The following is a 13,310-nucleotide window of genomic DNA, read 5'->3' as shown; positions in this document are numbered from 1 at the left end:
GCGAGCGATCCTTTCTCGTCTGAACAGGAGGAATAACAGCTGGTCTCTAACATCGCTTAGCTTCAGAGAGGACTCCTGGGTATTTTTCAAATGCCGCATACATTCAGAGGGAAATTGTCCTGCGCAGAGAAAGGCATAAAATGTTTTCACTCTTGGCAAAATGATGCGTAACTTTTTTTTTTCTCTCGTTTTACTCTGTATTCCATATGAGACATTTGTTACTTAGAATGCGCCATGCCGTAAACAGATCTATGGGAAAACTCCCTGACAAGAAGAACTTAGAATCCAAACGACTAAATAAATAAAGCATTAACAAAAGCCAAAACCAAAAAGGGCAGCATACGGAAAGAAATTCAGGAGATACAAATTGGAAAACTCAGCTAATAATGCAGGGAATTATACGAAAGGAATGTGACAGCATTTCAAGATGTGACTTAGACTTTGAAAGTTGAGATAGGTAATCTGAACTCTCAGAGCACAGTAGGCAAGCCCTGTGTTATCCTAGCCAGTTTAGAAGGGAGTGACCCCTAACTCACCTGGGAACCACAGTCCCTTAACTCTGGCTGCCTTACTATTCTGTTTGCTCTTCTTGTCATTGCCATGAGATTCTGAAATAGGCTGTTAGAAATAAAGCACTTCACCCCCAACAACTTCATAAATTACCTAGTAGCAGGAAAAAAAGGAAATTGACAAAAATCAAACCTAAAGAATGAAAGGAAAGTTAAGATAAATATGACCTCGAAAAGAAGGATAAAAAAACTCAATACGAAGAATAGAACAAATCCTCTTTTTTTCTTGAGAAGAAGGTAAAACTCTTTGGAGGACAGTAACTTTGTTACTTAACGCATTTTTTATAGAATCCTTGTAATGGATGGAATTCCAAATGATAGTCTGAAAATATGTGTCCCAATATACTCTGAGCAAGCATCTTAGTGTTGAGATCTAATTATGTTTAAGTGTGTAAGGAAAAATAAAAGAACTTAGCACTCTCTAATATGAACAAATTGGAAAGAAAACACGCCAAAAGTTTTTTTCACAATAATACCTGCAATTCCACCACTGACATTCTTTCTTTGGGATTAGATCATTTACATTTATAACAAAAATTTTTCTTGTATTCATTTACTCAACAAACATGTAATAACTTTAATCTTCAAATTCTAGTTCCTTCAATGAACTGGGCATCCTACTAAGTATTGTCTTGAACAAGGCAGACTGGAAGCTATTTATCAGTAAAAGAAGGATAATGAACCAGTAAACAGATAAGTTTACAGAAAGGAATAAAGAAGAAGAAAGAAGAGTGACCTGAAGGATGAAGGCAATTCTTGAATTTGAGAAAGGAGAGAGAACCATTCTAAGATCTGAGCTGCCACTTAAGTCAGAAAACACCAGCTATGCAAAATTTGAGGGCAGTGGCATTGCTAGCAAACAGCAAGAGCCAAGACCCTGAAGGAGGAAGAAAAGTGATGCTGCTGGAACAGAGAGAAGACCAGTGTGGCTAGACTGGCACAGACAGGGAGTGGTGGCAGGCAGGTGAAAGGAGGCAGGGCCCTGTAGGCAGTGGTGGGAAGTTTATAGTTTATGATATGATTCCTGACCAGGTAACACTAAGTTACTAATGTCAGGATAACATCATTCTTTTTTTTCTTTTTCCTTTTTCAGAGTCGCCAAAGAAGTGGGCATTCGTTCACTGAGCCAGTCTCTCAGGCATGGATCTTAGAAGAACTGATTCTTTTCCAGGATCTGCTAGATGTGGGGGTATAATAATGAGAATGACACAGACCCAGGTAGATCTACAGGCTGTTACTGCACAGATGATGGGGAAACCAGGGTGCTATGGGAACATGATCTGGAAGCGGCCAAGGAAATCATTCTGAAGGAAAGGAGGGATCACTGAATCAGAATCAGTAGGAGTCGCCCCTGTGAGAGGCTACCAGGTTCCAGATCCAGGAGCAACAACAGAGGAACATGGGATCACAATCTGGAAGATGGAAATCTAACGCAAAGCCTTATAAACCCATTGCATTAAAAAAAAAAATCAACTTTCCCCACATCCAATTAGAAACCGCATTCTGAAAGCATAAGAGCTGAGCAAAGTAGAAGACACAGACTGATGATTGTTTCACATCATCATTGCCTTTGTTTCTTAAAACTCATTAAAAAGAGTGTACATTCCCTTTTAACTATGACATCCCATTTAGGACTGTAATGAGTTAACAGTTTTAATCCTATTTGGCCAGAATTAGGGCAGAGCTGAAGCCCTTGGAGTTAGAGATGTGTTCTACTAGTTCCAGCCTCTTCCCCTGCTTATAGGCATGGGTTTCTCCTTACTGATTGAGCTCACACCATTTGCTATAAGACACCTAGAAGAAGAAAGCCAGCCCTGCCGTGGAGGGCCAAGTAGGGGAAATGCAGAATGTGAAAGTATCTCTGTGTATCCAGCTGGTGGATGAATCACAAGATGTAGCAACTGACTAAAATAAAAGTTAAATAAGAAATGTAACCACCAAAATGTATGGCACATTGTCCCCAAGAAGGCTGGGAGTCAGGAAATGAGAGACAAGAGGAACTTGGCTACAGTTGCCACTGTCTTCAAACCTGCCTCTCTCTACTCTCCCGTTTTTCTCTGGAAAAGAGCTTTCCCAGCTCCTAAGTCCAGGAGACAAAGAGTAAAGCTACCCCAGTGCTCTCTGACCCCTGACTAAATCAACCACCTTGACCCAATCCCAATTCTGTGGAGAGAAAATACTAGTGGCCTAGGCCGGCCCCTCCCTGTTCTATCCCACTGTCTGTGACGAGGGACGTGATGGGAGTCAGGAGGGTGGAGGGCACCCACCTGGCTCCCAGGGCCCATCTCTGTTCATGGGCAGAGATTTCCCAGAGAAGGGGCACCGGAGCAATTGCCAAAGAGGCATGCATCCTGCCCCACCACGTTTTCTGTAGTCCGTCAGTGGGGCTCCAAATTCTGTACAACCTTTGCCTGTCCTTGCACACAAAGATGGAGGCCCAGAGGCCAAGGCCAAAGTCTTCAACGATGACTGCCAGCTTTCTTGACCTCTTTATTTCAGTTGGCTTCCAGACACTTAGTACCCTTGTCTCTTCCAGTTTCAAGCTGCCATTCCCATTTAAGTCTTCTACTGATTCCCTAATTTTCTTGTGTGATGCATCCCTATTGACATCAATATCTTTAAAGAGCAAAAGCACTTGCCAAGTTGGTGAATATCCCTGAGCACTGTTCTCAGTGCAGCTGGGACCAGTATGTAGAACAAAGCAGGATGGGCGAGGCAGATGCAAGCAGAAGGCAAACCTCTACCTCCCCCTGTTCCTTCCATACGTATTCAGAAGAAAGTGCGGGTGTTCCCATAATTTTTCTGATGCCCTTTAGGTAATAAAAATCCTTTCATCAGGTAGGCCATAAAACAAAGTTTGAATCAGAAATTGTAATGTGAATGCCAATACACTTTGATCACTGCTTCAAGCTTCATTCAGAGCTGGGCTTTCCCTGAGGTCCCCCAGCTAGGGTCCCACACAGGCAGGCTGGGTCCTCCCAGCAAAGGAAGAGGGAACCTCCTCCAAAACCATAACAGAGGGAGAAAAGAGAATTCAGAGGATACCAAATTCATGCTCAACTGTTCCTGCTGCAAGGAGATTGCTCCGGGCCTGGCCGAGAACAAAACAGAGCATTTGCTCTCTTGATGCTTTCTAACAATTTTAGAGACCTAATCTTGAAACATACAACTGTGCATCTCCTGTTCTGGTCAATGCAGTTTTCTATGCCACTTTATCCTCTTAGTTTCTGGTTCCCTGAAGGCTACTTTCGACAAATTCACCTGTGGATCACCTCTGTCTCTGTTCCTCTTGGGCAGGATTTACACATCTCCAGCACAACGCTCTCTCACCAAACAGCTCTCCCCAGGGTCCTCAAGAAACAATTGCACACACTTTGCTCCCAGCAATACTGGAGCGCACCTGACTCTCAGAGCACGTGGGTCTTGAGCATTCTCTGTCCTCCTTCCCTGCTCTCTCGCTCTCTCTGAACTGCTGCCATAAACCAATACTTTCAACCTCTCAATTTTAGATCTCTCAGGCCAAAGTCAGATATACTCTAAAAACCAGAAAACAGGGATGCCTGGGTGGCTCAGTGGTTGAGTGTCAGCCTTCAGCTCAGCTTGTGATCCCAGGGTCCTGGGAGTGAGTCTCCCACTGGGCTTCCTGCAGGGAGCCTGCTCCTCTCTCTGCCTGTGTCTCTGCCTCTCTCTCTCCATGTCTCTCATGAATAAATAAATAAAACTTTACAAAATTAAAGTAATAACCAGAGAACATATCACTTTGCCCTTGTGGTCCTGCTGATGACTCCAGGGAGGTCAGTGGGTAAGGCCTTCGACCAGAGGTTTGATGGAACACAGCATGGCTTTCTTTGAAGAAAACTTCCTCACAGATCCTTCCTAAACCCCTCTTCTGTTGCCTTTTTATGATCCCATTTTTGGTGAGGGATTTTTAAGAGTCAACAAGGAGCTAAGACATTTCCTTTGAGATGTGCCTCTGGCTCTGGCAGTGTTGGAATTTTATATCCGTTGTCTCCTGCTACCTCAATAAAACTTGACTTTTACATCTTGGCATACCAGTGTGAACCTGCAAAAACTGCTTTTGTTCACCAACACCTAGGACATAGGGCTAAGAAAGCTTGTTCTCTAAAATCAGAGACCGTTGGAAATTCAGTTGAGTATCAAGGAGAATGGACCTCCTGCCACCACCACCACCTGCCAGGATGATAGGAGCCTGTGGGTCACTTTGCTACAAAGAAGCAGCCTTGATTTCCAGCCCAGGTGCTGACCCTCTGTAAAGGATTCCCCTTGAATCTAAGGAAAGAGGACTCCAAGTTTTGGCTTTCAGCACCGACCTGATGTTGGTAAAAATACTACCAAATATTTATAAAATATTACTTACAGCCTTGCTCTGCTCTGAGACCATCATATCACTCATTTAAATCTTACCTAAATTCCACCCTACCTGCACACCCTACAATGACCTTGACTCCTTTGTTCAGTGAGGGCCTCAGTGGGTCCATTGGATCCCTCTCCCTTGCTACAAGTTCATCAACCTCACTGAGTTAGACTTTGGCTTCGTCTCTGGCAGTGTGTGACTGTAATGCTCAGTTCTTCCCAGATCAACTTACCAGCTCTCACTTTCCCAGGTTCTGTCTTCATGTCTGCATCTCCTTTTACTTTGTACCAGGTCACACAACCTCATCGCCAGCAGTGAACTATCCCCAGAGTCATCTAGAACCTGCAGCTACAATTATGTTACACTCAAAAAAAACATATACGGGGTGCCTGGGTACCTCAGTCAGTGAAGCATCTGACTTTTTTTTTTTTAGATTTTATTTATTTACTCATGAGAGACATACAGAGAGAGGCAGAGACAGAGGCAGAGGGAGAAACAGGCTCCCTGCAGGGAGCCTGATGTGGGACTTGATCCCAGGACCCTGGGATCATAACCTGAGCTGAAGGCAGATGCTCAACCACTGAGTCACCGAGGTGCCCCTCACCTTTTTTTGTCTCCCTCTCTGATTTCATCTTGTTTTTTCCCTTTCCTCCCCGCCTCAGGTCATGACCTCAGTGTCCTGGGATTAAGCCCCACATCGGGCTCCTCATTCAGCAGGGAGTCTGCTTGAGGATTTCTCTCCCTCTCTCTCTCTCTCTGTGCCTCCCCTAACTCATGCATATGTTCTTTCTCAAATAAATCTTTATTAAAAACCCATAAACATATGTGTATGTGGGAATAATAACATCCATAGATGCTAGCAAAAGGAGATATTATTAAAGGATATTAAAAATACCTAAAGAGCCTTTTCAAATTACATGAGCCCTGAGAAAGTAATACAATCCTTCCTGCTGTTCTCTCCCCCACACATACATAATTGACTAATTCATTACAGCAGTGAGCCTGTTAACGAGGGTAGAGTGCCTTCGGGTATGTTTATGGGAGAAGGTTAAGAAACTCTGCCTTCGTCCTCCCTAATCTGATAGGCCCTTAATCAAAATGCTAAGTCTATAAATTTGGGGCAATATTTTGTCTCTTAGCTAAAAATAACCAGCTTGATGTTGCTTATAAGTGAAAGGAAAGAAACTCGTCATCCCCATGATAAGAGGGGCATTGTCTGACTCATCCCCCAAGGTACCCCCAGTAGCATCACCGGGTCTGGCACATCATAAGCACCCACTGAACACTTGCTGCCCTAAGAAATTCGGAACTCATTTTAAAATGGGAGAGTTTTGATACACCCATTGTACCGAGGCAAGAAACATTCATCTAAACTATTAGCAGTGACTGTGCTCTATTCTATTCATATTTTTTGGCAATGCTTCAAGATCAGTTTCTGATGCAATCAGCAGTTGGCTGCTCCCTCAAGGACTTCTGTGTATTAACTGAGAGCCTTTTAATAACTCTGAGGAGAAGGGGGTGAGGAGTGACAACAGGATCTGTATGTGGGCCACGGCATGGTATAATCCCACGTATTAGAGGAAAACAATCAAGGACCCCTGGAATGATGGCATTCTGATAATAGCTTATCATTAGGCTGATTATGAGACACGCTGGTGTGCTTGCCTTGGGAGACTCAGCCTGTTTGTGATCTATCCCCCGGTTGCTTAAACCTGATATGCCCTGTAACATATCTGATGCTCTAGTTGTAGATATAAGGAAAGATACAGCTATAGATAGGTAGACACGAATCACTTAAAGTTTCTCACACTGAACCAAGTAAACCTCCAACCTCCCATGTATCCATGTCTGGAACACAGTCACTCTGAAGGAGTCAGAATAGATGTAAAACATTCTTCGTATCTCTAACATTTGAAATTAGGAAAAGAAAACGATTTTTTAAATTGTGTTTAGCATTTTAAAAAAAGATCAAAGATCTCTCTGCCATTGTTATACAAGGAGGAGATCACAACTACCAAAAAAATCCATCTTGTCACTATGTAGCCACTTTCATTGTGCAAGAATAGACCCAAAGAACAAAAAATATCTTCACTCTGTAGCACTTATGATCCAAGTAAGCATTTTTCATTTGGAAAGCAAGACATCCATACAAGCTTTGAGAAAAAATACTCTTCTGCTGAAATGAGTTATTCACAACTTATATTTAATTAATCTCAGTCATCTCTGTACTTAGCTTGTTGGGCTCACAAGGGAACATCACAAGCAAAATTGCTCTCGTGCTACTTAGCTTCCCCAGAAACTACACCATTGTTCATTAATCAATGCTGACCTGGAAAGCAGAAGCTCCCTCCTCTCACCACTTAAAAACTGAGTAACTCTTCGTGTGCATAGAAGATTAAGAAACGGGATGCTTGTGTGGCTCAGCATTTGAGCGTCTGCCTTTGGCTCAGGGTGTGATCCCAGGTCTGGGGATGGAGTCCCACCTCAGGCTTCCTGCAGGGAGCCTGCTCCTCCCTCTGCTGGTGTCTCTCTCTCTCTCTCTCTCTCTCTCTCATAAATAAATAAAAATCTTTAAAAAAAAAAGATTAAGAAACATGAAAAAGAAAAGCAGTTGTGAGATAAAAATCCATACAAGCCGCAGCAGAAGAAAAAATTGAGACTGTATGAACACAGGGTGTTTCAGCATTCAGGGCCATTGCCAACAAAGACAGGACTTAGGAAATCGGACTCTCTTGCTTCATTGCCTCTATTTTCTTAACTTTCCATGACTGTACCTTTATCAAAAAATTCCTCACTCCCTGGCATATGAGCAGAGAATAAAGGAACTCGACAAATAAGTCTCTGATTCATAGAAGTTTAAATTAAAAACTGAAGCCATGTAACCAAATTACAAGAGAAACATAATAATGATAAATTTAAGAGAGCAAGATATGTATAAGATAGCTGAAAAATTGACTAAAGAGGTTAATATCCTTACAGAGAAGACTGCTAAATGATATTCGTAACTTAGTCTCTGTGAATAACTGAATAATAACTTCTTTAAATTTCTGTAAACAGCTTCTGTGCTGTTAAGAATGGTGAGTTCCCATTAACAAATGCCACATGTTTTCAATTCTACACTACAAGGTTTGTTCCAGGTGTAATCAATATTACTACGTGTTGAGGAGCACCTGGGTGGCTCAGTCAGTTAAAGTTTCTGACTCTTGATTTCAGCTCAGATCATGATCTCAGGGACATGACATCAAGCCCTGCATTGGTCTATCTGCACTGAGCATGGACCCTACTTAAGATTCTCCTTCTCTCTCTGTCCCCCTACTTTATTTTATAAAATAAATAAATAAATAAATCTTTTTTTAAAAAAAAAAAAGAATATTACTATGTGTTGATACTTCATCAAACTTAAGTCATTAGAGACTGTCATTCATTCAAGAAGCAATTATTGAGCACCTACTATGTGCCAGTTATTGTGAATACTGGGTTACGGGGGAAAAAATAAAAAAATATTTAAGGCAAAATTCAGAGTCTCTAGAAGATTACAGAATTCTGATTTGTGCATTTGCAATCATTGCCAATGTGGGCATTTGCCTGAGCCCCTGTTCAACATTAGTGTAACATGAATTATACAAACAGATTAACATGGACTCTAGCAAGGAACAAAAGAAAAGGCAAATTAGTGGATGAATGAGATTAATGGGACTATTTTAACTGGAGTACGGTACGATTGATGAAAGATATGGTGTTACAGAAGTTCCAGTTCCCAAATATTTCATTAAAGGCAGCAAGTTTAGAACAAAGTCTGGATGATTCTAAGAAAATGAACAAATTGTTGAAGGGATCTCCAAAGGAGAGGAATATATAATAATATTAGAACTCTGAATGTCAATCCCAGCTGAGACACTAAAGCTAGTGGCATGACCATGGACATCTTATCTACTTTTCTAAGGCTAATTCTTTACTGATAAAATGTGTAGTTATTCATCTACCCAAGAAGTCATAGACTGCATGTTGTGATATGTTGGATGAGCACAGATTTTGTAAAAATGTGAATTAGTTTCCATCCTTTTGCAATCAGATTTCACATGAATGTCCAATTTACTAGTTTCTGTTTTTTTTTTTTTAAGGAAACTATGGCAAAGCTGACCCACACTCCCACATAGCAGTAACTGCCGAGAGTAGAGACCGTGCTCCTGTTAGAGCTGCCATGTACTTTGCAATCTGCCACAGACCATGTTCAACCTGCTTCACTTATACTCTCGGCTACCCACCTGTCCTCTGTAGGCATTTGAGTTGGCATCTCCTGAAATGGATACTTTTTAAGGGTTTGTTGTTGTTCTTGTTCTTGTTGTTGAAAGCTATTGGAACTGCTTCAAGTTAATATAAATTTAACATATATGTTGTAGGGTGAAGAGACAGATCGCCTATACAGTAAGAAAAGGGCGGGAAGGAAGAGTAAATCTGGAACCGAGAAACCTGATATCACACTAGCTTAGCCTGGTGATGGAGGCCAACGGTGACAGTAATTCATGTTGATGTTATTTATGGTCTCCTTCCCAAAATCCATAACCCCTGTCTCAATCATGAGAAAAACATCAGAGAAATCCCAAGAGATGGACGTTCTACAAAATACCTGATCAGTATTCCTCAAAGCTGTCAAGGTCATCAAAAACAAGTCTGAGACTATGTATTGCAATCAAGAGGAAGCTAAAAAGATAGAACAAGTAAAGGTAATATGGTAGCCTACATGGAATCCTGGCCCAGAAAAACGACATCAGGTAAAAAGGAAGGAAATCTAATTAAAGTATAGACTTTAATTAAAAACAGTGTATAGGGATCCCTGGGTGGTGCAGCGGTTTAGCGCCTGCCTTTGGCCCAGGGCGTGATCCTGGAGACCCGGGATCGAATCCCACGTCGGGCTCCCAGTGCATGGAGCCTGCTTCTCCCTCTGCCTATGTCTCTGCCTCTCTCTCTCTCAATCTGTGACTATCATAAATAAATAAAAAGTTAACAAAAAAATAAAAAAAAACAGTGTATAGATATTGTTACATTAATTATAAGGAGTAAACCATACTAACAGAAGTTGTTCATACTAGGGGGAACTACAGGGCCTATGGGAACTCTCTGTACTATCTTCATGACTTCTCTATAAATCTAGAAGTATTCTTTTAAAAAGTTTACTTTTAAAACATTTTATATATGTATGTGTGTGTATGTATATGTGCATACAAAGGACACAGAAATATCTTAAGGGATTGGTGGAAGATTTGGACATTCAAGGCTGGGAAGGAAAGGTCAGATTTACTGCAGCATATTTTCCTACAGCTCTGCCTTTAGCATGACTCAGCTTCATCATGTCTCAGTCACTGCATTTCTTGGTTCCACATTTCATACTCCTCAAAGAAAACCCATTGCTTCAGCTTGAGGATTAGTCAAAGTCTGGAGCTAGTCATTCTACCCGGGGTTCCATGTGGGAATCATGACTCCTGTACCCATGCCTGTATATTGGTGACCATTTTCATAAAAGGAGAAAGAGCTGGGAGCCAGACAGTCCCCTCTAAGCTCTGCAATTCTGAGAAAGATGGTGAAAGCGAAGATGTTTAGCCAATAAAGTCCTAATGTCAATGTCCTAAAACATAAGGCCAGCTTTCTGCCTCTGCTGCTGCCATGGCACCCATGAAAGAGCTTGTGGCAAAGCAGGGTAAAAAAAAAAAAAGAAGAAGAAGAAGAAGAAGAAGAAGAAGAAGAAGAAGCAGGTTCTGAAATTTACACTTGATTGCACCCCCCCTGTAGAAGATGGAATCATGGATGCTGCCAATTTTGAGCAGTTTCTTCAAGAGAGAATCAATGGGATTGAAAAAGCTGGGAATCTTGGTAGAGAGGTGGTAACCATCGAAAGAACAAGAGCAAGATTAGTGTAATTTCTGAGGAACCTTTTTCCAAAAGGTATTTGAAATATCTCACCCAAAAAGTACTTGAAGAATAATAATCTGCATGGCTGGTTGCACACTGTTGCTAGCAGCAAAGAGAGTCATGAGTTGTGTTACTTCCAGATTAACCAGGATGAGGAAGAGAAGGATGAGGAGGATTAAACCTCACTTAGCTGGAATATTTTGTATGAGTTCTTGAATAAAATTTGGGAACAAAACACACAACACACACACACACACACATAAACATAAGGCCAGATATTCAACAACAAAGGAGTAGCATCCTTGCCATTTATACATACTAGAAAAGCTTTGGTGGCAATTACAAAATTTTATGAAATCAAGACATAAAAACTGTTTTCTGCAAAAATTGATTTAGTCCCCCAAGTACTCAAGTTAGTTCTCCTGACTTCTAACCACAAGTCCTTTTACTTTCTAAAAATTATATTTAGGGAAAGTCAACGAGTACTCACAGTAATGGAAACCATGGATGTTTTTGATACATTGATATAGTGGAAGGAGGAACACCAGTTCAATGCAGACCAGCATGGAGTTCCACGGAATTGTTAGTGATTTAACAGTCGCTGCCCTCAAACCACCTCATGTAGTCGGTGCTGTGACACAAATTAGGAAAAGACACCCCTTCCTCAAGACACTTCATTTCCATTTGTTGGAAAACTGTCATCATGTGCTACTTTTGTTAGAACAAGACATCTGCCAGGAATTTGTGAAAATAAAAATATAAATGTGTGATACCTACAACGCGATCTCAGTTGCCTCTGTGCCACACAAGCTGGGAAGCCATATGCTGTCACTCTGGGTGCCACTGTCTATTATGAGCAAATGTCATCTCTTAAAGGCTTGGTAAGCTTGAGCTTACTTTCATGTCTCCCTGTATGTAACTCTCCCACCGGAGTGAGCATTCCAACTGTCATGGGTAATCATTATTTTGTTTACCTAGGATTGCAATAAAGAATCCAACTCTTGGACTGATCCTATAATTGCACCTTCCTTAACCATCACAATGGCAATAAGAACGTTCATCATGCAGGAGTGTTACAATCACTAAGTGAGACAACACATCAAAGCACTGAGCACAATGCCTTACCATGACCCTGGGGTTCCTCCCTTGACACTGGGGTTCTTCCTTCCCTACTTAAAAATCTTCCATGGAGAAGATCACTGGACCAGTCAGGATTCTCTGATGAAAAGGCCATAGGATCAGTTTTTTGTGGAAGTGCTCTCAAACACACAGTCCCTCATTTCTGTGTGCAGGAAGATAGAATGGTTTTCACCTGCCTTGCTTTACCTGCTGAAGCCAAATCCAAATACTCACCATCTGTAGACAGTGTGTGTTTCCTCTTCACAAATTATATTGCAAGAAGCAGTTTATCGCTTCTATGTGTTACAAACCCAATTTCTAAATCAAATGTGAAGTTTTAGAAACCCATTTCAAAGCCCTTTTTATCCTTGAAAAATATTTGCTTGCTTTATTTATCTACTCAGGCTGAGATTATATATCTTAAATCAACTGTATTATGAGTTGCATTGGGCTACAGTGAAACAAAATTAAAACATAAAGTTGGAACAGTATTTAAATATGGAAAATTGAAAATGCCATTCATAAAAATACACATTTCCGAGGTGCCTGGGTGGCTCAGTGGTTGAGCATCTGCCTTTAGTTCAGGCTCAGGATCCCACATTGGGAACCCCGGAGGGAGCGTGCTTCTCCCTCTGCCTATGTCCCTCTCTCTGTGTGTGTCTCTCATGAATAAATAAATAAAATCTTTATAAAAAATACGTATTTTCTCCATCCAAATTATTCTTCTGGTGCCCTTCATTGCCTCAAGTAAGGAACTGTATGTTTAAGATACTGGGGTGACTCTTTACTTATGTTGTCCAGCCATACCTGTGTTGTCTCTATGTAAAGGGGTCAGACCAGTGCATAACAAAAGTGTGAGAGATCGGCGTGAATTGAAGGAGAAGAAATGAGTTGAGAGAGAGAAATACACAGTCTGAGAGCATCCATAAGAAGAGGGCCTTCCTTTTGGGGCTCAGCATGAATAAAATCTTTGAGGAAGCAACAAGCTTATATATGTTTGGAGGAAGAGTATACCAGCTGGAACAAAAGATTTCTGTAGGGGAGGGCTGGACAACAGTGAAATTACCTACATTAACCAGCCTGAGATATTTGGGCTAGATCCTAAGACCAGTAGGGGTTGCCAAAGATTTTTAGCTAGTTAGGAAAAAGGGTATTTTAAGAAAATTATATCTGGTGGTGGGAGGGAGACATTTCAAAATAAAATAATTGAAATTATTTTTATCTTATTTGTCATAATACCAGTAAGAAAGAGGACCCTTATCAGAAGCCTACGTAAAATTATTGAAGTCACCAGTTACTTATCAATAGTGGGAAGGGGTCATCTTAAAATCATTGCACAT

General features: G+C 41.2%; 1 pseudogene; it reads left to right on the top strand.

Annotated features, from left to right (window-relative positions):
* Window positions 1-10,605: 10,605 nt before the first annotated feature.
* Window positions 10,606-11,030, top strand: LOC121497902 (annotated as a pseudogene).
* Window positions 11,031-13,310: the final 2,280 nt, after the last annotated feature.

This window comes from Vulpes lagopus, chromosome 8 (genome assembly GCF_018345385.1).
Source record: "Vulpes lagopus strain Blue_001 chromosome 8, ASM1834538v1, whole genome shotgun sequence".
Classification (NCBI taxonomy): domain Eukaryota; kingdom Metazoa; phylum Chordata; class Mammalia; order Carnivora; family Canidae; genus Vulpes; species Vulpes lagopus.
This window is presented reverse-complemented; position numbering and strand designations above follow the sequence as displayed.